General features: G+C 47.8%; 1 protein-coding gene and 2 long non-coding RNA genes across 5 annotated transcripts in view; 2 read left to right on the forward strand and 1 right to left on the reverse strand.

The window, feature by feature from the left end:
* The window catches only part of ANKRD11 (ankyrin repeat domain containing 11), a 161,075-nt gene extending 139,825 nt beyond the window's left edge, over positions 1-21,250 (reverse strand). For all 3 annotated transcript variants that reach the window (XM_075511106.1, XM_075511103.1, XM_075511104.1), the window contains exon 1: positions 20,977-21,250. The gene's annotated coding sequence lies outside the window, so the exon portion shown is untranslated. The remainder of the gene's footprint in view (positions 1-20,976) is intronic.
* A 335-nt stretch (positions 21,251-21,585) lies between these two features.
* On the forward strand, positions 21,586-22,456 carry LOC142414177 (uncharacterized). Its single transcript, XR_012776981.1, has 2 exons — positions 21,586-22,069; positions 22,377-22,456. It is a non-coding gene; the product is annotated as an uncharacterized LOC142414177 (long non-coding RNA).
* A 103-nt stretch (positions 22,457-22,559) lies between these two features.
* On the forward strand, positions 22,560-25,142 carry LOC142414176 (uncharacterized). The gene is made up of 2 exons (XR_012776980.1): positions 22,560-22,696; positions 22,791-25,142. It is a non-coding gene; the product is annotated as an uncharacterized LOC142414176 (long non-coding RNA).
* The last annotated feature ends 972 nt before the right edge of the window (positions 25,143-26,114 follow it).

Consider the following 26,114-nt stretch of genomic DNA (forward strand, 5'->3'; position numbering starts at 1 on the left):
CAAGGTACTTTTGTGTGGGCTGAAGAGCCTAAGGCTCAATTTATCCCACCAAAACAAGCATGAAGGAAAGGAAAAATGTGGTTCCCGTGGAACCAAATTCTCCCTTAAGTGTTTTAATTGAAAGCCTGACATGGACAACACAGTCCACGAGAGACTAGGGGTTGACAATAGTCTAAATTCAGGAACGACTAAGCTGTTTAGAGACCTCCAGGGAATGAAAAGAATCCAGGACCTGTGATGTCAAATAACTCATTTCAATGTGTTTCAGGTATTTCTCAAGATCTGTGCTTTTTTTCAGCTCATTAAGTGACACCAGTTACAGTATTTACACTCGGACATAACAATCAGACTCGGCTTCCATCACCAACATTCCTGGCTGACCCCGAGGAATTACTGCACACCGTTGTTGTCTACTTTATACATACTCCAAACATCATGCTTGCAAGGAGAATGGGAAACAATGCTTGTGTACAGTACATTTCTATGTCTCCTTTTATAGAAATGAGACTCGAGAAGTTCAAATAAAAATTATGTAGTTCACGTCAGTAGGTCAAAAGACAGTATAAAAGTGTTTAACTACTTTTATGTTTGAATTGCATTAAACTAAAAAACTAATTATCAGCAGAAGCCTAATGTTTCACTGAGTTTAAGTCTTGCAAAGACACAACAGGCAGTTGAGCAATAAACTCTGAAGTTACTGGACATTCCAACTTTATTATTGGTCACCTGCTCACATCTGACATTTCAAGTTCTCCATCCCTCAAGAGTATCTCAAAATTCCTAACTCCTAAAATTACATATCACTTCTCCTGGAAAGATCCATGAAAGCAGCCTGAAAGGTACTTGGCAGGGTAAAAAGCTGGAGCTGTCAGAAGAGTCCCAGCTCCCAGCACAACCTGAAAGCTTAAATCACTGAAGTAACTCGTTTTTTCTTGGCGTGATGTGGCAGAAGAGCAAAGCAAGCCTGAACAGTTTCCACTGAACCAGATTTTTCAATTCTGTGCACACAATTAAGAGTTCTGGAAATACACAAGCATGTTCCCTCATCTCTCCTCCTTCACCCTTACCACCCTTCTGTGGCTTCTCTGATGAGTGGAAAGTATTAAGTCAAAATACAGTTTCTGCAATTTCCTTAACCAACCTTGGACTGAAGCTCAAGGCTACAGCTTGCCCTTCTGTACCAGCAAGCAGAGACAAGACCCAGTCTGCCGGTCTGGAGGACACACTGTTTTCCATGCTATGATTTAGTCTGCGTAAGTTAAAAAAAACCCTCCCCTAGTTTTAAAAAACATTAACTACCTTAAACATTATGCACTTTTATCAGCAAACGGATAAAGAAGTCTTAACTATACTAGCAACGTTTGCCTTGTAACAGCATTAACGTACATCAAGTGGCCATCTCAGTCATGGATGGAAATAAGAAAATGGTCAGGCACCCAAAAATGGTTCTCCACTGTCACTTCAGCAGCCTAGGAAGCTACAGGCATCCTTGCTTGTCAGCCCCAATGCTTCCAAACAATCCTCCAGACCCTTACCATTTTTCTTTTTTAGAGCTCCAATATAAAATATAATTACCTAAGACTGCTGGGTCTTTCCAGCCTGGTTGAATCTCTTCCAAAAAGACGCATAATCAGGCTCATTTCCTTATTAAACGATCTGCACATGCAAAGCAAAGATCCACTGTCTTGCTTTGGAAGAACACGTCGTTATTACTGGTACACAGCAAAAAGGAATACACACGTTAAGCACAAGAGAATGGGTTTCTGAGAAAACCATCAGCACAGAACAGCAGCATCATATCTACTTTCAAACAACCTGAACTGGTTAGCTACCCAGCCATAAAATTCAACATCAAAATGTACAGACCCCTCAAGCTGTTTATTTCAGTGTAGCCGTAGTATAGCCGTTTGGAAGAGGCGCAGGATGCACAATGGTGTGGATATTCAAAGCAGAACTGTTCCATGATTATTTTTAGTTCACATGAAAACAAGAAGAAATTGTAACCTCCATATCCTAAACATTTGCTGAGCCCCATCTGAAGAGTAGTAAATTTCCAATCCAATTATTCTATAGTCAGATAACAAAGACAGTATAACTAGCACTTTTTTTTAAAGCTTCAGTACAGCAGCATACACATAGACATGTAAAATGAAGGGCATAATATAGCTGGAAAATCAAACATTTTAGAAAGCATTATCCAGGAAAAGATTTTCAGGTCAACACAGAAATCAACACACAATAAGTTCTAGTAAAAGGCAGGAGGCAAAGACAAGAAATGCTCTTCTTGGGCATACAAACAAGAAGCAATAAAGGAAAACTAGCACTGCCAGAGTCAACAGCATGAGCAGCAATATTCCCAGACGCTGACAATTAGAAAGGTTTATGGGAAAACTAAAAGAAATCCATCAAGAGCTAGAAAACTTAGTGTATATTCAAAAGGTACAGAATTTAAGTTTTTCACAAAAACCAGCCAGAAGATTACTCGATTCCTGTCCACAGGCACCCATAAAAGAATCGCAACAGATTCATCTGGCAAGCAAACTGAGCTGCCACTTTCTCTAGCTTAGATTTGTCATAGCCACCCTAGACACCTACCACCTGCGCTTAAAAACAAAAATAACCCCCGGTGACCTAGGGGAATTTCTACCTTTTGAGATCTAAAAGATGCAGGATAAAGAATATGCTGATATGGCATCAAAAGGGACACTCAAGGGGAATTTTGAAGATAGACAAAAGTACTGCCCATCCTCGAGAGCTCAAAAACCCCACCATGCTGAACAGAATGAAGCCAAGCTAAAAAATCCTGAAGCTTCAACTTGTCCTAATTAGGCTCCAAGATGCTGGCCTTCAACAACCCAATGAAGTATGTTCTCTGGAATTAAAGCAGTAATTTAAAGTTAGATCACAGCTGCTGTCATATTTCAGGTACCTTCTTTATATTCCTCCTAAATACAAGTCTGAAGTGGGACAAATACGTACTTCCCCATCATTAGACTGAATACCTTCCCTGTAACTTTACTAAGGGCCTTTACTCATCCGTTCCACTCAAATTCCCCTTGTAAGTTCTTCTAAGGGAAGGAAGGAGGGTTGACGATGCTACTAGGCTAGGAAGAGCACCACTTTATTTAAAAATACGAGTCTACAATTTCTTACTCCGTGCTCAATTTTAACACATTGAGAAAATACAGACCATTCTTCGGAAGAAATAAAAAGAGTGACAGACAGACACATTTGTCACCTTTACAGCTTCAGATATTTGCAACCATGCAATTCAGTGGCAAATTGGATACAGGTTACTATTAATAACTGAACTATTTCCTTTCCTTTCTGAAAGCTGATTTGTGAAAAGGATGCAGGCATCCCATTTTAAAACACACTAATTAGCCAAGGAGGAGTCAAGTAAGTCACCATTCAGCCATCAAGAACATACACGTAGTCTCTCTCAAAGAGGAAGGAAAACCAGAGTAAACTTATCCAAGCAGTGCACGATCACCCACTCCAAGCAGCGGCATACAGCCTCCTCAAGAAAATTTGAAAAGAAAATTTGGTGTAGTCACACAAACATGGCAACCGGATAATTCAGATACGGGTTTCTTTTCTTAAGAATGTGCCGGTCTCACTCAAAGGCTTGCAACCAGATACGCACAGCCGTTACAAGGACTAGATGACACCGCTACCTGCCATAGCAGCAGACCTGGCTTGATGACCCAGGAGGTCCCCAGAAAGCAATGTAAAAAATGCAATTGTTAAAACGTGCTCCAGTCTTCAGTTTCCAGAGTTATAACAAGCGCCTTACAATCACCTCAAATTACATAGCAAGGAGAAATGGTAAAGGAAGCACCTCCTTGATTTACACACGGCATCTCTCCCCTATTGTCTAGGTCCTGGCAAGTTAAGGTCAGAATAAAAAGATTCTTTAAAAATACCACATAAATTGAAAGCACCTACAGCTTCCACTGATTATTTTTTCTCCCCTGCTATTATAAGCCCTGAACAGGTTTAAGTAGCAGTTGCCATCATTAAAGAAGTTGCTCCCCTCCCATTTTCCATTCTCCTGAAAAATGAACACCCTGGCAGCACCAGGTAACGGCGATGAAGCAGCAGGCTGCTGCGGTCGCACTTCGCTACAGACAGCAGGTCTGGAAAATGGTAAGAGGAGGGCACAGGCCACCTCAGTCACAAAGACTCACCGGAGAGCATTGCTAAATAATAGCATAAGGAAGTCAAATGTCTGTCTGCATACGTCAGTGGTACCCCAGCTCCTCAGGAGAGGCTCGGGGGCTGTGGGTGAAGTAACCGGTTACAGCTGAGCAAAGCTGAGCAGGAGATCTGCCCCGGCTCAGCTGCTGGATCCCCTGCTTCTCCCTTAGGCTTGCCCACCACCCAGCTTAACCTGCCAGCCCAGCAGAAAACCTACTCATCTTCCCCTGCCTGCTGGTCTCCCATCGCAGAAGGGGCTGAACTGGCCCGTGCGCCCCGGGACGAAGCAGCGCTCGCCCAGGGAGGGTGGGGGAACCTCACCCCCCCCGCGGCAGCCGTGAACCGGCTCCGGCTGTGCCATGAAACCACACCCCGAGAAAATCTACAAACACCTAGTGAAAGGGCATATCCCTTCCTTCAAACACATCGCCGTCCAAATAAACAGCACGGGGGGTGGCAAGGAAAACGCTCAGAGGACAAAAGGACAGAGAGTTAGCATTAAACCCAGTCCCTTGATCCCCGGCCAAATGGCCTACCCATAAGCCCACGCAACTTCCAGAGCCAATTTAAAATCCTGAGTGTGCTATACTTTAGGTTATAAAATCATATTTAGACACACATTTGAAGTGTTCTTTGCTCTGCTGGTGGCTAAAAACAATTCCTTTGTCATCAAATCTTGCTTCAGCAAGCTGACGTGACGTTTTTAACTCAGGAAATAAGATAATTATGGTTCAAGGTAAACAACTACAACTGTGCATCATAAACAGTTTCTAATTTTAAGCCCGAGTCCCTCTAATGCCATCCATATCTTAAAGAAAGTTTCCTTACAAATGGTTTAGGTTGTCTAAGTAGCTTGTGACTGAGCCCTGTTGCTGATTAGCATCAACAGCAGGTCTCGGGAACACAGGGGCAGGTGTAGCAGATAAAAGTCGAGCAGATGCAGCAGGTGAGCTCCTGGATCAAAACGAGTCAAGGTAAGCTAAACATGAAAGGAGGAAAACACACTCTGAATTTTAAATAGCTTGAGAGGTAAAAACTGCGTCTCTCTTAGGAAGACACAGAAAAGAGTAAGCGCCGAGACCAAAGCTACACATACTTACGCAATGTTTGCTGCAAGTCATTTTATATCCCAGACCTCAAACGCCCCACTGCAGCTTCCCCAGTGGCAGAAACAGCAAGAATTCAAGTTACAACTCGCCACAAGAATATCAGCTACCAAGTTGTTCCACATAAGGCAGTAAACTCACCTACAGCTATCCGCGCTGTGTCTAAACTAGCCCCCATAAAACATTCTCCAAAGTTACCTAGAAACAAAACCTTACGATAAACAGCAGCATCACTGCTGAGACTTCGTAAGCCAGAAACGCTGAAGCACATCTGAATTTGTCTGGAACTACAATGAGGTATTGAGGGCAGCAAGCTGTCTGCCTCCAAGATGATCATTACACACAGAGGCAGCAATAACTCCAAGTACTGCTTACAGGTGTTAGCCTGGTAGGCTTTCATTCTTCCTCATCCAAAGAAAAAGTAGTACTAAATTACAGCCAAATGAACGCAGCTGAATGAGAGAACGTAGTAGCGCAAGCGAGATCCAATAGAGACAAAGCATTCTTAAACAGTTCTGCTTAGAAGAGACAGAAGTGGTCAAAACTATTCAAACAGCCTGCTGAGAGAACACCGCCGCTTCTGCAGAAGACTAAACAGTAAAGAGGAATCACGTGGTGACGTCTGTCCAGCCTGGGAGAGCTTGCTCCTCCAAAACTTCTCATCACCAAACATTTTCAAACCACCCCACCCCATTTCTGCTATGGTTGTCAGAGAGGGAATTCCAACCAGAACAATTTTTTCCATCACATTTTTTTGTTGGAAGAAGAAAAGTGGGAATACTGCACAGCAGAAATACAATTTATACCGTAGTTCATCCAGTAGCACGTCTCCTTCCTGAAGGAAAAAGGATTAACGTGCCTTGAGCCCGCTGTACAGCAGCACGGATGTATTTTTAGATACAAACATTTGAAGGCAGCAATATGGTGGAAGTCTCCCAGGTTGAAGTTAGCCGTGGGAGGTTAATCTCTCTACACCCTGGAGAGGGCAGTTCATTAAGAGGCTGTTCAGAGCAGAAGGAAACAATTCACCCACTCCCTGAAGAAATCCCTCTTCCCACAACTGCACACAAGGCAGCTCCTCCGAATTCCCCACCGCCCCACATCTCGTCCCGATTTGCACCATTTTCTCGGTAACAGCACCATGCCCAGGCTGTGTTAGAAAGCACGCTTCCCTTCCAGACCTCCAGCACAATTAATGGAGCTAAATTCAATGCCGCCTTCAAGGCACAACACCGAACCCAAGTGGCTCAAAGGCAACCCAAGTATCCAAGAAAAGGAGGCAGCAGAATGGCAGTTATAATGTTTTATCTGCAATTAACACTTTTTCATGACTTCTCCTATGGTAACATATCAGCTGTCAGACCAAGCCCAAGTGCAAACAAGTGAATCCTAAAACAGTCTCAAAGTGAAGCTTCAGAAAGAGTGAAATACTCTTATCTGCCACCAAAGCCACTCTGCTCTTCTCGTGCTAACGAATGTTTAACCCAATAATCAGGTAAAGGAGCCTACTCAATGAGTCCACAAAAGGTAAGTAAATCACCACATGCATTAGTTTATACCTACAACTGCGCTCACATCGCAATTCATCAACCCACCCTTCAGGACCCCCACCTTTGGGGGAAAAAAAAAAACCTCAAAGGTTTGCTGAGATAGCTGCCTCAGACCTGGGAAGAAGTCAAAAAACATAAGCTGTCTCATAACACACTCATAAGTTGCCATCATACGCACGCATTTATACACAGACTATAGGGTCATGTGGGTTTTTTGTTTTAAACAAGTTAAGCAGACTGCCCAGCTATGCTCTATCAATACAACGACATCCCCCTGACTTGAACCACAGGCTAAACAGTCATCATACACGTCTACCTTCATTCCCATATGAGGCTCTTCCTATGATATTGGAAATAGCAACTCAACACCAGCTCAAAATACTGCTTCCTAATATTTTCTTGTGCTATTACGTATTTTAATACTTCACTCTGAAATAAAATACTTCCAAATTGTAAAGCATTCGGTGTGGAACACTTCACTTTCGGGTAGCTGAAATTAAGCAAAAATGGAATAAAATTCAGATAAAAATTAATTACAGCGAGTAAGCGTTCATTATTTCATAAATTGCCAGCAAGTCTGACTATCCCACCTGAGAGCTTAGAGATGCTGGCATTGTCAGAACACAGAATGCATAATCTACCCCCTGTGAAGAGGGACACTGTGAAGAGTATCCCAAACGTGTCACTAAAAACACCAATTAGCGGTCAATTCTGAGCATTTATGTGACAACAGGTAGAGAGAGAGAGCAAAAAATGCAGAAGTCTACCCGAGACCCAGAAGTCCTGACTACAGCCAAGCCATTTTTCAGACTTTTATTAAAATTAGATTGGCCTTTGGCTATGATTCACACCTCCCTCTTGTAAACAGCAAAAGAGCACCAACATCAGACAGTGAAAGACACCGAAATACGCACAGGGGAACAGAGGTGAGTAACATCTATTAACAAGGCTACTCCATACCCACAGCGCACACCGCGCTGTGCTTATACACCTCAAAAAAATAGGTCATTTCTAATAGCTCACAGCTTTCACAGAAGGCAAGCAAAATTGTACTAAAATATGGTGTGTCGGTGTAAGAAAAACAAAGCTTGATTCAGCCCTGCCTCCCCTCCTTAGCCCTACCTCCTCCAAACGCTTTAAATAGGATGTTATCACTACTTGTTTATACGCCATTACAGGAAAAAATGCTCGGTTTCTTAATACCGCATTACAGAACAAAATGTTACTCAATTTTTTTTGTGTAAAGTACCAAGAAATAGCTGTGAGACCATATGCATCCGAAAGCATCCACGTGCTGGAGTAATCCGGACTTACGTAACCGACAATTGGCGTCCAACCGCGAAGAGCAGGAAAGGAAGGGCCAGCATACAAATTTTCTTTAAGACCTAGAACCAAACTAAAAATTCATTTTGAGGAGTCCGATTCGGGAGGCAAGTGAAATTCACGTCTCTAAGTTACGATTTCAGGTTTCTGCCATGAAAGTACACAGACAAAAAGAGAATCCCGTGTGGTTGATTTCCTTTCCTTTAGCTCGTCCCCTTAAGCAAAAATGAATCATTTGCTAATTGACGAGTTCAGTTTGAACCCGTGCCACCATAATTCTTATCTCAGTAGCTGGAAGGCAAGTCCTTCCAAGGTTTCAACAAGCCACGGACAAAGACAGAGATCAGCATCCTTCTGTTTCCTCAGTGCATCCTCAAACGTCAGGCATCTGAGCACAGATACTCCTGGAGATCATGTTGTACTTCACCCTTGAAGTCACAGTAAAGACAAGAAAGCACCCACTCCCACATGCTTTCGGGATCCCTACAGCCCCCAGCCCATTCCGATGAGGGCAAAGCCCACCACTACGCAACGGCGCGTACGGTAACGCAGGGGTAGTGTCTAAAGCCCTAAATCACCTCTGCCTCGGGATGGCCCCACTGTCTTCAGCTGTAAAACCAGCTTCCTCCCGCCAGCTGCAGTGGACATACATAACGCTCACATCTGCACTGTCGGAGCCTGGGGGTTCCCAAGTGGAAGTAAATCGAAGGGAAACGTGGGCACGGTTCAGGAGAACAGCAGCTGCGGCTTGAGGCGGACGTGGACAAGGCGGCCAAAAATGAGAGGTGCAAAATAGACCCAAAATCCACAGCCAGGCAACAAATGTGACTAAAATCCATCTTCACTCCTTTTCTATTTGCTCTTAGCCAAAAGGAAAGGGGTTTTTTTTCTTCTAAGCGTGATTAAGTGCTTTGGTATGGCTGTTCGACAAAGCTCACTGTTCTTGGAGCAAGGCTTGGGGTGGAGGAGAAGGTGTTTGCCCAGCTGCAGCCGCCACCGTAACGACACAGACACATTATTATGAAAAGCGAGTCAACTTTTTAGGCACAGATAAGGATAACAAACGTTTCATTGCTGTGTTTCAAACGTTTAAGACCTTAAGCTGAACCACAGGAAAGAGCGTTACTAGTTAGGCTATTACAGTAAATGAAATGAAAATTGAAAATGAAGTCTAACTGACATTAAAGTTCAGTAAATATATATCAATTCCACAATCGTCGTAATACATAGCCAGTTCTTATGACAAAAGTTCCGCGGAACAGAAAAGCACCCTTGACAACTCTGAATATTAAGCTGAGGTAACCACAGGCATCTTACAGTTTATATAAATAAAGTGCCTCCTGCAAATAATCATGGCTCCTTCAGTGAGAACTGCAGCGTGATTAACAGAGGTCCATTATAGAGGCAATGCATAACCTAGCTCCTGCGAGTAGTCCCTGCCACATCGGACGGCGTTTCTATGGCAACCAGGGAGGAAAATATAAAGCAAATTACAGTTAAATGAAAATTATTCTCCATGACAATATATGTTAATGCAGGAACATTTGCAAGGCCATTCTGGATAAAGTGTTTACATTCACACATGTGTTTACAAAAATAAATAAAAGGCAGGCTATAATAGCTAATGGATCATCCAAAGATAAGGATCTTCCCCCCCCAAGTTTTAATGTATGCAGAATAAAATTCTTCAAGCTAACAAAAGGGAAAACAAACTACCTTAACAAAGGTATTTGTACATTTAGATATAGTATACATTCTTTAAGAAACAGTTTTTCCGAAGATCTAACATGTACGTTTTTGAATGTTGTGATCCTTTAATTTTCCTGGCTGCAAACAAAGAGCACATTTATACCTCCTCATCCCAGGAGAAAATGTTTTAAACGAGAGGCTAAGTCACTCAGAATATTTATAGAGATCCGACTGAAACGGGAATAGTGACTTATTTTAATCAGCTATAACTTACTTATTGAAAACTGAAAAGTGTTTTATACCTCAGAATTGGCGGCATTGACTCCACAGCTAGGAGAGTCTTACACCTTGCCGCGGTGTAAAAGCAGCACAGGCCAAGGAGAACCCGTTGTCAGATACTTTTAGAAAAGCCCGCAGTTATGGCTGTAAAAGGTTATCCTACTCTCCCACCATGATCACTTAGCCTAAAACAGTCCTTTTTTTAGGGAATATATCTCGGTTTTTAAATATCTTCGGAAGCATGAGCGCAGTGAATTGGAACGAGGCTCGTTCAAGAGGCAGCCACTTATTTATTTTTTTAACTCACTTGGCTCCTACCCCAAAGAAAAGCCCAAAGAACGAAAGTAGGTTATAAACTGACTTACAGTCTCTTTTCCACTCTGAAGCGCCACGTTTTAAGAACGGTTCAAAACACCGCATTGGAAAAAAGCACCCCTCTCAGCCGCGTTTCACGGTTCCCCCTGCCAAGTTCCTTTCCCATGGAAATGGTCTGCCTGTTCCGCGAGTAACACAGGTGCAGGTTTCTTAGGAAGACCCAGAAAGAGCACAAGGCACTTTTTTGAACCCGTTTCAGCGAGCTGGGAAGACAGAAAAGGGCATTCACTCCGCTGGCACATCTGAACTTACTCCGTACACGCTCCCACTGACCTCTGCATCTGTCTCTTGCCTCCACCTACAGAACAATACTTGAATCATGAGGATCATAACTTTTTATGACAGTGGGAAAACTGCAATATTCTCCACAAGTTCACTCCACCCTGCACATAAAACTGCTCATAGGTTCAACTATAAAGCAAACTACCTTCTTTGAAGTTCGACTTAAAGCCCTGCGCACGTTATAAAGCTGATCTGGAAAAATGCAGCGTATTAACATTTTACATAACCGCACTCCTGGAAGGCATCATTCGTTAATCATTTGGTGCGACTGTTGACAAAAGCAAGCTAGGTCAGAAAGTATCTGGGTAACAAAACTCTTTACAGGTGAGCTCAGGTTACCCACAAACACCAAATTCACACACCACCACATATATTCCAGTCATGCTCCGCTTTCCCCGAGGATCGTTTGCTGTAGAGCCCACAGCAGCATTACCGTTATCATTTCAACTAATTTAGTCACTGATCTCAGCACAACCACGACTCCCTCCACCTTTCTCTCTACCGTGACATGCAGACTCTCTCCATACAACGCAAAGGAAACAGCTACAAACCTTAGACTAAAAAAAAAAAAAAAAAATCTGCAAATCAAACTGCAGTAGCAGTTGCTAGGTTCCTTTTAAAACCTCCACTAATTGCTAGGACTGGGTTTCTGCTGAAGCTCCTTGCTGCAGTGGTGGAGGGGTTGACTGTTGTTTTCACAAAAGAACTTCTAAAACCACAGGCTGCATGTCTGCAACAGCAAGTATTTATATTCTGTGCACAAATCAGATTATGCATATACACGCCATCCCCACTAGTCTTCAAGCAGATGAATCCCACCAGGCCAAACTACCTTTCCCGATGCCAGAGCTATCAGGTCGGGTACCCTGCTTTCTGCTGATGCACATCGCATCCCTGTGCAGAAAACTGGCTTACTGGGTCAAAACACATCTGCAGTAGAAAAGTCATCTTCTCTGTAAACATAAGCAAACACCTGCTAACGTGAAGTAAAATTCTAGAGAAAACCATGCAGCCTGCAGCCTTCACGGCCTAGTGAACGGCAGGAGGTCCAGGGGAAAGGCAGGCTCCTAGGCAATGCTAGGGATGCAGCCTTGCCATGCCCCCTCCTCTGTTGCAAGCTGCATCAAGTGAATTAGCACCAGACGGACAAGGTAACGACTCTGAAGAGACCATCAGAAGGATTCTTGTGGATTTCAATTACCTGCACTGCTCCATAAGAGTAAATTCTGCCTACAACTGTTACTGGTAATGTCGTGGAAAAGAGCCCCATCATTCAAACACGGGACGGATCAGTAAGACGAAGACCCAAAGAGCTGATCTAACCAGAAGCAGTAGGTGGTGACGGTGATGCAGAAGAGGTAACCAGCCATTACCAGCAAGCACAACAGGCATGCAACAGCAGACCCAACACTGCCAGCACCCCAAACTCTCACCTCTGGCAGAAGTCTCCACGCCCCAGATCCTTCACCTCGCAATGCTACTGCAGCCTCACTCCGCTTTCAAGCGCTTTCCTCCCACCATGCAAAAACAAGGCCCAGATCTCGAGAGGGAGATGAAGATGCAGGATGATCTCAGAGAAAAGGAGAAAGGCAGGAACAGACGCGAGGGAACATCAAAAGGCAGACAGGCTAAAATTAGAGACAAGAATCCTGGATGAGGAGGACCAAGGCGAGAGCAGAGCGCCAAGCAGAACCTCCATCAGATGAGGCTCCCGGGAAGGGGGAGGGACAGACAGAAGGGAGAAGAAATATTATGGTGGGTGAAGTAGGGGAAGCTAGCAGACAGCACAGACTGCAGAAGTAAACTCAGCATTTTAAGACTACAACCTGTAGCTTTCCAACTAAGGAGCACTACTCAGCACACCAGGAAAAAACCACAAAGTTGACTTCTTGTCTGATCTCTTCTCCCTGGGATGAGGGCTAACTCAAATGCAATTCAGCTCTCACCACAGAACAAGTTTAACACCCCGGTACCAGTGCTGATCACAGGGGAAGGTGATTTAATTCGCCACCATCACCCACAACAGAGAGCAGCTCTGAGTAATGCAGGGCACCTCAGATCCCGGTCAGAAAGCCAGAAACCTTCCGGGCTGCCGGCAAAATGGAGAGCATCAAACAGATCGGAGATCGGACAGTTGTCACGCAGTACCCCGACGTGCACCAAGAGAGACGCTACGCAAGGAAGGAAACTAGAGAAGATACAGCAGTTATCAGCTATCCTAATTTTCAAAACTAGCGTATTCTCACATGTCCTTTCTGAGCTGAAAGGAGAAAAAAACCCCACAGGAGTTGGAGTCAAAGGTCAATGTTCAAGGAGTGCGGGTTTCCATCGTCCAGCCTGGCTAGTGCATACAACTCTTGGACTGCTCAGAAGTTTTACACACAAAAATACCCAGGCTTGCTCATCACAGACCCACGATCTGGTTCAGATAAACCTATCTGTCTGTGCCTAGCTGCAAGATGAAACCAAGGAGACAGCTAGCTATGGGAAGCAGCCAAACACTGTAACTAGAGCACCAGCTCACCCAGTGGTATTTAAACAACCGTAGCACAGCCAGGAGCAGGATGTTTGTTTCTCCCCACACATACCCCCCTTTCCTGCATCTACCTATATCTCTTCCCTGCAGTGGTATGGCTAATCTCATCCATCTATCTAAAGATATAACTACAGCAGTACTTTATAAATAGGCTTACATCTTCAGTCCGTCCAAGACCTGACGCAACGGCAGAACGATGGTCGGTGCAGCAAGCGGTGTGTGTTGTTACGACAACGCTGACATTTCACAATCTGCAACAGCCATCATCGTGCATAACGTGGAAAACACCAGACCGAAAGTGTAAAGTCTACCCAAAAGATTACTGCTTTTCATCGGATACAGCCACTGCCACAGTCAGCGGAATATCAGGTCTGTTACCTCCTCGCTGTAGACGGCAGCTATCAGGAGACCGATCCCAACGGAGAACTTCTTGGAACTTTATCTTGGCTCCTCCTGGACCTAACCGGCCTGCAGAAAAGCCGGCTACTTACTAGCAATTTGGAGCTCCTGGTACAACTTGTTTACACCGAGCAGGCCATAGGATAGGCTGGAAGGTGTAAGCAGGATGTAGTTTTTATGGACTCCTGCCCAGATAAACTGATAACGCGCTCTGCTCGGGGGGAGGGGACCGCTCTCACGTGTGCTTTATTTAACATGAAGATGCACCATGAACTGCAGTGAACCGTTTTATACTTAATAATGAAGTTTCCATTCACCTTATTTTCCTTTAAAGCCATTTAACGTTTTTTTTTTTTAGGAGCTCCTAATTACACATACTTTCATTTCACATCAAGATATTCAGAGCAGCACAGTATTTATTTTCCACACCTAGCTCTTCAGCCTCTCGCAGGCTGTCAAGCCTTCAGGGGCAGGCTGCCTCTGGATTGTGGTGAATTTTTTAGAGGGTAGCATCTCCCTCCTTTGCCATGCCTGTGATACAATTTTAGCAGCTTTACGCTGCTCTAAAGGTAAATTCTTTAGACCTTTCCTATACTGCAAAGCTGTCAGTCTCTTAAAAAAAAAAAAAAAAAAAACACACAGAGCCAGCTTCCTGCAGCATTTGCTTCCCCTCACGATTACCCACAGCCATTTAACCACCCCACCGTGACACCGCCCGGACACCCACGTCCTCAGCTGAGGACCTGAAGCCCACCACTCCAACAAGGACCACCTTAACGTTTTTCTTAGAGCAAATCCAATATAACGCAAGAGGAAAGGAGATGCTTTCTCGCTGCTCATATGTGAGAAAAACATCAGTTCCCTCAGCACATAGCTGAGACAAAGCTTCTTTTACACATACTAAAAAGTTTTCTACCCTTTCCACTTCCAAAGTCTGTAATTTTTGTTGCTAAAGAAGCAGGCATGCATTTTAGTCACATACGAACCCAGCGCCAGCATGAACACTCTTGCACCTAACAGCAGAATTAATATTTCAATGTTTCCACAAGATATCGAATGTTGTAACCTTTGGTTTGCTAATACAAACGCGATATACAATCAATAGTTTGCTCCTGCCACTGCGATGATTTACAGTGGAAGATTTATTTTAAAAATACTAATCAGGTAAGTTTGGTTTTCTCAGAGACAGGGGAAGAAAGGCTGCCTCAGATTCTTAGAGGATAAATAATTCAATGCCTGAATGCCAAGGGCAGTGCTGCACACATCCATATGGCAGGGACAATGCAGACAGTAATATATGCTTCACATCACCACCCTGACAGTGCCTTCAACCCTGACCTAGAAAAAAAACCATCACTTTCTTCTGGCTACAACAGCTAATTCACTCTCCATCATTGCTACTCCGCAACGCTAAGGACCACCGCACGCTTTTCGTTCACTTTGGGGTAGCGTCTCCCGGTTCCTCAGCCTTTGCAGACTGCGATTCCAGCCTCTGCTCACGACAGCTAGGCTGCAACGAGCAGAGCAATTTATTCACACGATGAACTTAAGAAAACAAAAATTAACCAGACGAGACGCAGGTTTCAGAAGTCCTTTTTAGGAGCTCATGCCTTCTCACTACCAAAACTGAAAGGGGCAGGAAAACCCAGGACGGTTTCCCATACGTGAGGTCTGGCAAGACGCCGGCGATGCCCCGAAGAGAGCAGGCGGGGAGGCAGAGGGGAGGCCGTTCCCGCTGACAGCCGGCACCCATCGCCTGCCCGAGCTACTGCAAGGGGTGCTGCCACGCCACGGGGCTCCCGCGCCGCGCTCGACGGACACAGGCCACGTAGGTCACGTTGAAGGCTGCGACGACACGGGAGAGGGAAGGGGCTGCTCGCCGGGGAAGCCTCTCCTCCTCTCCTCCACAGCCAGCAAGCCTGCAGCTGTACTCGTTCCACACTCCCAAAATTAACTGTACAGACACCACCCTGCCCCACTGTCCTATTTTGGTGGCGATCTGATAATTTCTCTACATCCTCCAGTTTGGGGAAAACATTAAAGAATCAAGAGGAAGAATTCTGGAGCCCAAAATACCTGATATAATTAACTGCACCTTCTAACAGGATTATTTCCTTTTCTGACCCCAATTACTCCTTCAGTTTATTAAAGAGAACTCACATACGCCGAAATGTTAACACCCTAAAGAGTCACATAAACAGAAAAAAGTCTGAGGGCATCATTATAAACAGAGTTAATGGAACTCGGTGATTGGAAATGGATCTTGAAAGCTGTCAGATCAAAGCAAGATCTTTCTCGTGTAAGGACTGCATTACCCTTGGAGCCACACAGCTAATGCCATCTATAAAAATATTTTGCTCAAATAAGTTAAGAACAGCAGCGTTTCATCTGTCAAAAGGTGCGAGGCTTTTATGGGATTAGCCATTCCACATACAGCACAAAAATTAGAACAGATTTTTAAAAGCCCTCAACTCAGCTGACGGAGACTACACAGACCAACGTGTGTGCCTGCTTTCTTCACACACACTACAGGCTGAACAGATTTTTCACTGCTATTAGCATTTAAGCTTCTTTTTCTTCTTTTTTTTTTTTAATACACTTGTAAAGGATTACAAATTGGCATCACCTATAACTAGCCACAGATGAAGCTAGCACCACCACCCAGACTCAGGCAAATTAAGATTTTTAAATACCCAACAGTTGCATGAGAAAATACATCAGAAAACACCAGCTCCCACACAGGAAAGCTTGAAAATTCCAGGTACAGTTGCATACATTCAAAAAACAGCCTCCAGACCACGGGCGCTGACAGCTTCCTACCCCCTTCACAGCAGGATACCAAAGAGAGCATTTCACCCAAGCGTACTTTATGAAGGCTCTAGCTGCACAAACCCATACTGTTTAGGATGCTTGTGATTTCAAATAATTTGCCTACACAAGCTTTCCTTTAACATTTATGCGAGTGTTTTTTATGACCGTGCATCAGTGGCATACAAATTGCATAACACTTGGCTGAGGCTCCCAGCGCTCTGCACCCTCGGAAAAAGCAGCTTCGTGCCTCTAATCTCTCTTGCAGGAAAAAGAAAATATTTAAAAGCCGCATACAAATCATTCCTGTAAAGTGTCGTGCAGACTGTTTTAAATTAGATGGGGTAAAAATATATGCCAGTTTATCACGAAACGCTAAAATCTTTGCTATGGAGACACCAGTTTGTCTCCACAGCCTTTTACAACTGAAATACATACAATTCTCACTCGCGATGGAGGTAGCAGACAAGCCACCTTTACTAGAGCCTCGTCAAGGAAATACGATTAGAATAACAACCACCATGTAAATATTTCCCAGCGTTACTTCCTTTGCTGTACTGAAAAGCAGCAGTACCTGTCACTACTTGCTATGTATCTACCACCATGAAATCTTAATACCGAGGAAGAATTTCAATCCATAAGGCAGACTGTCAAGCCTGAAATTCAGGTACTCGGCACGGAGGGAGGAAGAGGGGCTAACCTCGTAAGAAAGCCGTCACTCGGTAATTTTGCAAAATGTAATTAACCAGCTCCGGTCCTGTGCATTTCCTTCCCTCGGAGAAGGATTTCTTCACCGAGTAATTAGAGCGTCCCAGTTAAGACTCAAGTCACCACAGAACTTATTTTCCCCAAAACAAAGCCACATGCAGCCAGATTCAAGCGCCATTTCAAAAAATTCTGCTGTTTCCTCACAGTAACTTAAAGCTCTTAGTTTTTGCCTTAGTCACTGTGTGGATCTAAACCTAACTGAAACCAATACACCAGCCTGGGAGCCCCCAAAAAGCAGTTAATCCTGGGTTTATTCCCATACTCGAGACACTTTATCATTAGAGAGTACTGCCTTCTTTTAATGTATAGAAAAGCAGGAGGTAAAAAAAAAAAAAAAAAAAATCTTAGTACTTCAAACATATGTCCAAAAGCCACAACATAAAGACAAAGAGTGCAGATTAAACGCTGTAAAGATATACTTGTCAGGAACCTTCCTTTGAAGTATCTGCAGGAAACACTGTCATCATGCAGCCATGTTACAATTACACAGTTAAAATAATCACCACCAGTCGTAAGCAGTCCATCTGGTTTACTGAAAAGGGAACACTGCTGGTACAGTATTGATTAACACGACTAGTCTTCACTGACCCTAGAGAAATACATTTGTCTGCTCTACTGAACAGAGGGAAAACGCTGCACGACACTGTGATACGCTTCGTGTTGTTTAGAAGCATTTTGGGGGACTTAGTCAATTAAAACATAAGTAGAAAATAAAATACTCTTAACAGGTCGCCTACCACACACGAAGGACAAAACGAAGCCCAGCGCTTTGCTGGAGGGTTTTTTGGTTTTGTTTTTTTGAGTTTCTTCCCCCATCCAAAACCAACATTCATATTGGACAATCTGTATGTTTAAGTCTGAGAAAATGCTATTACAACATCATAAAAACAAAAAGCAGCGCATAAAAAAAAATCAGTTCACCCTGAGCCATGTTTTTATGAAATGGAGATACGGACAAGATTTCATTTTTAAAAGCAGAAGCAGAACTGAACGGTAAAACCAATTGTGAAATGCTAAACGTAACATCTCCAGTTTCCAGCCTGTCAAAGCAGCTAACACTTACATGACCAGGGCTCCCATAAACACTATCTGGAACAGAACTACGCAAAAAAAATAGCTGGGAACCGATCAAATTGGAGGGCAGAAACCAAAGGGCTCGTACGCGCTCCAAACTCCAATGTGTCATTTGCTGCATGGGCAACTCAGCCGGCTGCGAGTTTCACAAACCAAACCCTTACCACTTACTCAGACAAGTCTGGAGGTGATGCGAGTCCCAGCTAGCCTAACAATACAGGTTCACAGCAAACTCCACTGAAGCCCAGACCGCCCTTTTCCAGGGAGGACACAGACAAGACGTGCCCTAGCAAGTTTTATACCTTCCTGCGCTACCTCCTTTAGGACTGACAGAACCAAAGAAAGCCGGAGCATCTCTGCATAAAAAATAAGCTGAGCTCCACAAACCCCAGACACACCTAAGCAAGAGCAGACACCAGGACGGACACGGTAACGCAGAGAGGGCTCTGCTTTGGGGACAGACGTGCGAGGGTAACCGTGCTGCAGGAGCAGCTCGACCAGAGCCCCGAGAGTGCACCCACGCGGGCAGGGACCACCCCTCAGAGCGAGATCTTCCACTGACGGAGCGCTTCCCACGGAAAGAAAACAGGTCACACGGCTTCAGCAGCGACGTTGCACAGGCATAAGGAAACGCGGTGCCTAAGAGTTTCCCTGCCGAGACGGAGGAGTCAGCGCAGGTCTCGCTCCACGTAGCATTTTAAACCCTTCTACTGCACGCCACCACAATCATTTAACAGTGCTCCAAGACACACCTTTAATCTGCTAGTAAATCCATTTTGTAAAAACGCCAACTTTTTCTTTTTAAGTTAGTCAAGCCAGATATTTAGTTCCTGGTAGAGCACACACAAAAGAATCTATCGATGCCATTTGAAAACATGCGAGAGTTAATCTCCTTTTCCCTCTCCATGACTCCATGGAGTGTTTTTTCCCCCAGAAAAAGGAAATAATTGGAGTGATTATATTAAAATGTTCCATTTTATGAACAAAGCAGAAAAAAAGGAAAACTACATTTAACACCAAGTTCCTTAAATTTATACAAATTTCAGCATTTCGGGAAAGCACACAGCCACTACAAAGCATTACATTTGCAAGATGTTTTCAGCTAAGTATCTTTGCCTACACAGGGAGGAAAAAAAAAAAAAGTCTATACCCAATTTCAGAAGCCATCTCAGGAGGGAATTTTGCTTCAAGAGCTGCCTGGAATTTGTTCTCTGCCTATAGGGCCGTGTCCCCAGCGGTAAGAGAGTACTTTGTGTACAAAACCAGGAGGGGGGGGGAGGAACCCTTTCCTGCAACTGGATATCAAAACAGATCTCCAAGCTTGGAGTAGAAGCCAATCCGTAAACACACCGACTCTTGTGCCTCAATGAACAGGCCGGTTTCCAATCCGCAGGCACGGCCCCCTCGCAGGACAGCTGCTGCCTCTGGGAAAGGGCAGAGGGCATCAAGGGCTCAGCTCATCCCCTAGCAAAGGGGTGGGGGAGAGCGGCGATTTGCCTTTCCCAACATGCAATCAATCCACCGGCCTGGGGGAGGTTAATTCTGGACTGCAGAAGTGCAGCTGTTTTGGGGTGGGATTCTTTCTCTCCCCCCCCCCCCCCCCCCCCCTTTGCTAAGGGGCAAAGGTGTCGAGCAGCCCCTCCCCAGCACACAAAGGGCTTCTCCGAGGAGAAAAATACCAAGCAATTTAAAGATTAAACTAGAAAATAAATAAATAAACGCGGATCAGCCAGGCTGGCTGGCGGCAGCTCGGTTCAGCTCCATCCTCTGCGCACACACACGCAGGGCTAACGCCTACCCGGGGATGATGAAATGGGAAACGGAAATTACCATTTCAGACAACTTTTGGTATTGTTCCTCCCAGCACAGCGCTCACCCCAAAATGCACGCTACCCCCCCCCCGCACCTCTGCACGCTGCCGTGTTCCCCCCCCAAAAAAAAAAAAACCCGGGTGGACGGAGGGGGGACACCCACGCTGCGGCCTCGGCCCAGAGCCCCGCGTTCCCCCCGCCCCGTAATGCGCCCCACAAGCCTCCGCACCCCTAAATATTCACCAGCCCCTGCGCTCTCCCTGCAACCCCCCCGCCCTCCCCACACCCCAGCCCCCCCCAAACCCTCCTCACCCCAGCCACCCCCCTCCCTCCCGCGTCCTGCAGCCCCTGCCCCCCACCAGGCCCTCCCCGCTTCCAGCGACCCCCCCCGGTTCTCCCCTCTCCCCACAGCCCCCCACCAGCTCTTTCTGGCTCCCATCAGCCCCTAACCTCCTTCGCCACCCCCCCAACACCACACATCCTCTGCTCGCCCTCGGTACGTCGCCTTCTGCCCCCGACCCGACCCCGTACTGTTCTCTCCCCCCACCCCACCGGCCCCGCTACCCCCTCTCCCCGCTCCGCGCCCCGTCCCGCCGTTCCCGGTGCCCCCTCTCTCCGCCCCTCTACCCTCACCCCCCGGCTCCCCCCCACGCCCCCCCAGCCCCCGCCTAGGCCACTCTCCCCCCCCACCAGGCCGCGGCAGCCCCCTCTCCCGCCCCCGCCTGGGCCCCGCTCCCCGGGCACGGCCCTCACCCCCCTCCCCCGCCGCTCCTTACCGGCGCTCCGGCCTCAGCGGGCCGAGGGCAGCCTCGCGGGAGAGCGAGGCCTGCGGCTCCGCCGGCCCCGCCGCATAGAGGAGGCGGCGGGGGGGGAGAAGGGGCTGCTGCTGCTGCTGCTGCGGCGGCGGCGGCGGCGGAGGGCGGCGGCCCGGCGGGACTAGCGGAGGGGGCGCGGGCAGTGGCGGCGGCGCCTCCCGGCCGCGCGCTCCATGGCCCCGCCGCGCTCGGCCTCGGCCTCGGCTCGCAGCGCTGCCGCCCGCCCGCCCGATCGGCCGCCGCTGAGACGCTGCCGCCGATTGGCCCGCCGCGTCGGCGCGCCCCATTGGCGGAACGCGGCCAGCGCCGCCGTGACGTCAGCGCGCCGCCGTGGTGGGGGGGCCGGGCGGGGGGCGGTGAAACGCGGCGCCGCAGCCCCCCTCCCCCCTCCCCGCCGCGCGCGAGGGCTGACGGGAGCGGGGAGGCGGGGCCCAGGGGGGCGGCCGCCATTGGCCGACGTATCCCGGCGGCGCGGCGGCCCATTGGCGGGCTCGCCAGAGGTCACGAGCGTGGCGGCGCTTCCGGGGCGGGACCTGCGCGAGCAGCGCCGAGCACCGGGGCAGCCCCCCCCCCCCCCCCCCCCCGCGGCTCCGGAGGTGCGTGCGGGGCGTGCCGAGGTGCCGCTTCGCCGCCGGGAGCGGGACGGGGCTGCCCGCGGTCGTGCCACCCGCCCCGGCCCGTGCCCGCCCCGGCCTGCCGAGCGGCCGCGGGGTCGGGCGGAGGCTCCTCGCAGGACGGCGGCGCGGGGTCGGTCAGTCCCGTGCCCCCGTCGCCTCCGGGAGGGCGGGCAGAGCCCTCGGAAGGGCGCCTCGCCGGCGCCGCCCTCCTTCCCCGTGCGTCTCCCCGCCGGTTGTTCAGCCCCACGGCGGCTGCCGGCGCGGCCGAGGCGCTCCCTTCCCCTGAGCGGTGGCACCCGCCGCGCCTCCGGGCGCTGCCCCTTCTTTGTGCGAGAGACCGCAAACGGGGACCCGCCGGCTTGAGGCGGTCGGGGGGCGGTGGCCGGTGCCTCGGCTGTTGGCGTTGCGCACCGACACGCTCGAAAATCAACGGCGGGGTACCGTGCTGGGCTGCCGCGGGCCGCGGGCGGGCGCTGGGTGCACGTTTGCTCCGGGGGTGGTGGCTTCTACGGGTCGGGGTGGGCGCAGGCACCGGGTGAGGTACCGGTCGTGCTGCTCCTCGGGGGACACCGGGCATGAGCGTGGCATCGTCACCCCGCCTTCGGCGGCTGCACCCGCGCTGCCACCCTGCCACCGCGTTCGATCGGACGCCATGCAACAAACCGCTTTGTGGTTAGGGGCTGAATTCCTTAATTACATTCTCATTACAAGTTCTTGATGCCAAATGTTCGCTTTCGCTTTCAGAAGAGGCTGCGTTAATGAGAAACTCCTCTTGGAAGGTATTTACGCAAACCACGGTTTCCACGTCGCTGCCCCAGCGGGACGGCGAAGGGATGGCGCAGGTGACGTTCCCGACTGGCCCACGAGTGCCCTGCTTGGAGCCGGGGATCCGCCGCGGCGCAGGGGTCGGTGCGGCTCTCGCGCCGTCCCCAGGGGAGGGCCGCCGAGCGTGGCTTCTCCGGCAGGCCCGGGTGACCTCCGCTGTGCAAGGAGGGCACATCCAGACGGGCTGCGCTCCCGCTCGGCCCTGGGACGGGTCGTTTGCTCCTGACCAGGCTGTGTTGGTTGTGCCTGTTTTTTTCCTAAGATTCTTTTCCTCTCTGTTTCAAATGCTGATTGCATAATACCAAGAGGCTGTTGTGCTGTTTTTATTTACAGGGTCTCTTCTAAACAGCCAAACCCTTGGCTCTCCAAACGAGGATGGTCGTTCTCACTGGATAACCCTCCTGCCTTTGTCCCGCTGGGCTTGGGGAAGCGGCAGAAGTATGTGCGGGCGTGTTTGACTGCACCGTGCAGACGAGCAGCCACGTGAGGCTCGGTTCCTGTGCTTGAGACAGCACTGCTAGTGCCCGTCCTCCTGTCTGGCTGCGGCAGTGCCTCCAGCCCCGGCAAGGCCATTGTATCTCCTCCTGACCGTCGCCGTGTTCCCGCCTGTTGCATTTGTGCTCTCCAGCACTAAGGTAACTCCAAAAGTACTGGTAGATCCTCTTACTCAAACCTCTTACTCAAACCCAGCCGCCCGTGCCTGAGCTCAGCCCAACCCTTCTGCAGAATAGGAACACGTGTTGTGTATCTGTATTTCGTACCACACGTCTAGTGCCAGAGCCCCTTCGCGGCATCAAGGTGAACCAAATGCTGCGGTATCCCCCAGGGAAGAATCCCGCTCACGGAGCGGATCTTCACAGCAAGTACAAATGGGGACGGATGCGCGGCTCCCCGCCCAGACCGGGTGGCCGAGGTGCCCTGGTGTGGGTGGCAGCCACCTGCACAGCTGCGTCACTGCGTTTTGGTTTGGTTGCTGAGGATGGGGAGCTCCTGAGGCAGCAGCTCTCAAACAATTTCTACCAGTGACCTCATCGGTAATTGCTCTGGTTTTTTAACCCCCCCTCTTCCAGGAGCGTGGCCCATAACTGTGATTGCTTGTTTGGCATTTGCAATTCCACTTGAGTCGCGCATTTGGCAGCCTTAAGGATTGTTCTCATGTGCTGAAGCTGCCAGGAGTCCCCCAGGAAGAAAAATCTCTTTGCTGGGCTCAGCAGTGATGAAGGAGTGGCTCAGGAGCACGTGTCCGACTTCACTGTTAAATAACAGCATGAGAGAGATTTATTCTGAGCCTGTTAAGCTGGTCCTGTGTTCTACTTAGGCTTAGTCTTTTTATCTCTACCTATCTTCTTCCTTCATAAGACCTACTAAACCAGTCAAAAGAAAGGTCGTTGGGGTTTTTTTGTCTTCCCTTCCATTAAGCTTCTTGTCGTCCTTCACTGAAAACACTGCAAATAAGTGTTTGCCTCTTTCTGGTGCCTCTGAGTGAGTAGATGAGAGGGGAAATACGTTTTTTTTTTTTTCATTTCCTAAATATAGTTGGCTGTAACTGCTTCCTTGACAGCCTTGAATGTCATCCAGGTCAAAGATCCAGCGCTGGGGAGGAAGTTAAATCCTTTCTGTGTCATCCTGACCTTTTTCTATTTGAACACAACAGCGTGGACTATCAACCTATTTCAGGGAGGGACATGAAAAGTATTTGGTGAAAGAAAGTTAACAGTGGGGGAAGGGGGAATGATTTCAGTTGGGGGTTGTTCTGCTCTTTCTCTAGGTGACACTTTTGTGATGAGGACGTTTAACCTGCTTGGCTTTGTTACCCTGGGATGGCTTTTGCTCCTTGCAACTTAATTGTAATACTTAAGAGAAAAAAAAAACCAAACTGTAGTTAATTGTTGAGCGCCTTTATCCTTCACTAAAGGTTGTGAGCTCTCAAATCCTAAAATAAAACAAATACTTTGGTGCTGAGGAGGAAAGAGAACATTGCATGAGGGCAGGGAAATTAGGCCGCTTAGGGAACGTGCTTTCAGGCCTATTTCTGTCACAGCAAACTGAAAGGACACTAACTTTGGGGAAGGAGCTCTGTGACCCTTTGGTCCTTGCTCTGATACTCTGTCTAACTCTGGAGATGGCATCTGCGTCAGCCGCTCACCTGCTTTTGCAACCTATGGGTAACTGTATTCATCTCCTTACTTCAGCTGAGCTCCCCTGAAGTTCTATAGCAACTGTCTCATGATGGAAGGAACCATTATGTCAGCCATAAGGGCAAAAATATCTGGTCTGTGTTAATGCGGGTGCAGTTCTCTGCTGATTCAGCTCCTATCAGGATGTAAAGATGGGAATCTATTTTGAATAGATTAGACAATGTGTGAGGTTATGACTGCTACGTCACACATCAGGGTAAATCCTGTGTGACCAGTCAAGTGCCAACATCACAGAGGCCAAAAGAATAAAACCTCAGAAGAACTTTGATTACAAGAACCTTTACTTTAAGCTTGGCTCATGTTTTAGTTAATGTCATGTATTAACATTTTGAAGAGAGATGGTTTTGGCAAACAAAGCAGCCATTTAGAAAGGCAACCATTTGGAAAGCCAGCAAGGAGTACAGCTGATACTCTTGGTACTGCAGCAGAAACCTCCCTAACTCTGCCCACAATCTCGTTTTTCTTAAATAAAACTACCTTCAAGCCATCCGTGTAGTTTGTTGTCGTTGTTGTTAAGGGACAATTCCATCTTAAAAGGAGCCCTTCTGCCTGTGATGCCATTAAGAAATAAAAGACTGGGCTTTCACCTGCTTTTTAGTGAGGTGGTTGCTCACAGCTCTATGAGATGTGATTAAATAATAAGGCTAAACTAATGCAACAGCTCACTTGCACCAAAATCAGCATTCTTCTGAAGGTTTAACTCTTCAATGCAGCCCGCTGTGTAATCAGCCGAGCTGCAGCATCAGCCCAGCGAAGCACCGGGACCACATACTAGGGCCCAGGACAGGCAGAGCCAGCAAACCAGGAGGTGATTTAGCTCCCGTGCTACGCCGTGCCCTTGGCCTGCGCAGGCAGCAGTATTTTTGGACCCCTCAAAGCTCTGAGCTGCTCTTGTGGGTGGTAAGTCTATTTATATGGTTCCCTGCAGGTCCTTATGCCTATGTGAATAGTAAGTCCGTGGAGCTTTAGGCCTCCTGCATCCCTAGAGGAGGAAGCTTTCTGAGGGTAGTGGTCCCCTGCTGCTGGGTAAATGCCTCGTATTGATGTTCTAGGCGTGAACTCATGACAGTCCTGGTCTAATTACTGTTTTTATTATTCCTAATGACAGGCTTTAGGTTTCTAGCCTGCTTATGGATTTCAGGGGTGTGGAGTGACAGTTGCTCGCTCGGAGCTTACTGACCTCCTCCAGTCTGCGGGGTTTGGAGATGACTTCAGCCACCTCCTGCACACAGATGGATTCCTGGGCTTCTCCTGAGCTCTGCACGCTTCAGCAGCTCTCCAGGGAGCGCACTCCCGTGGAGCAATCTGCTCATTCGTGGCCTTTGAGTCACAAACAAGCTATTTCCCTCCTCCCGCTCTACCCCTGCAAGCTAAGCTGAGAGGTACCCATGTCACTCTGACAGAGCGTTGCTCCTCCTTGCCTGCGTTTACTTTGCTTTTCTAGCGATTCGTAAGCCGT

This window comes from Mycteria americana, chromosome 8 (assembly GCF_035582795.1).
Source record: "Mycteria americana isolate JAX WOST 10 ecotype Jacksonville Zoo and Gardens chromosome 8, USCA_MyAme_1.0, whole genome shotgun sequence".
Taxonomy (NCBI): Eukaryota; Metazoa; Chordata; class Aves; order Ciconiiformes; family Ciconiidae; genus Mycteria; species Mycteria americana.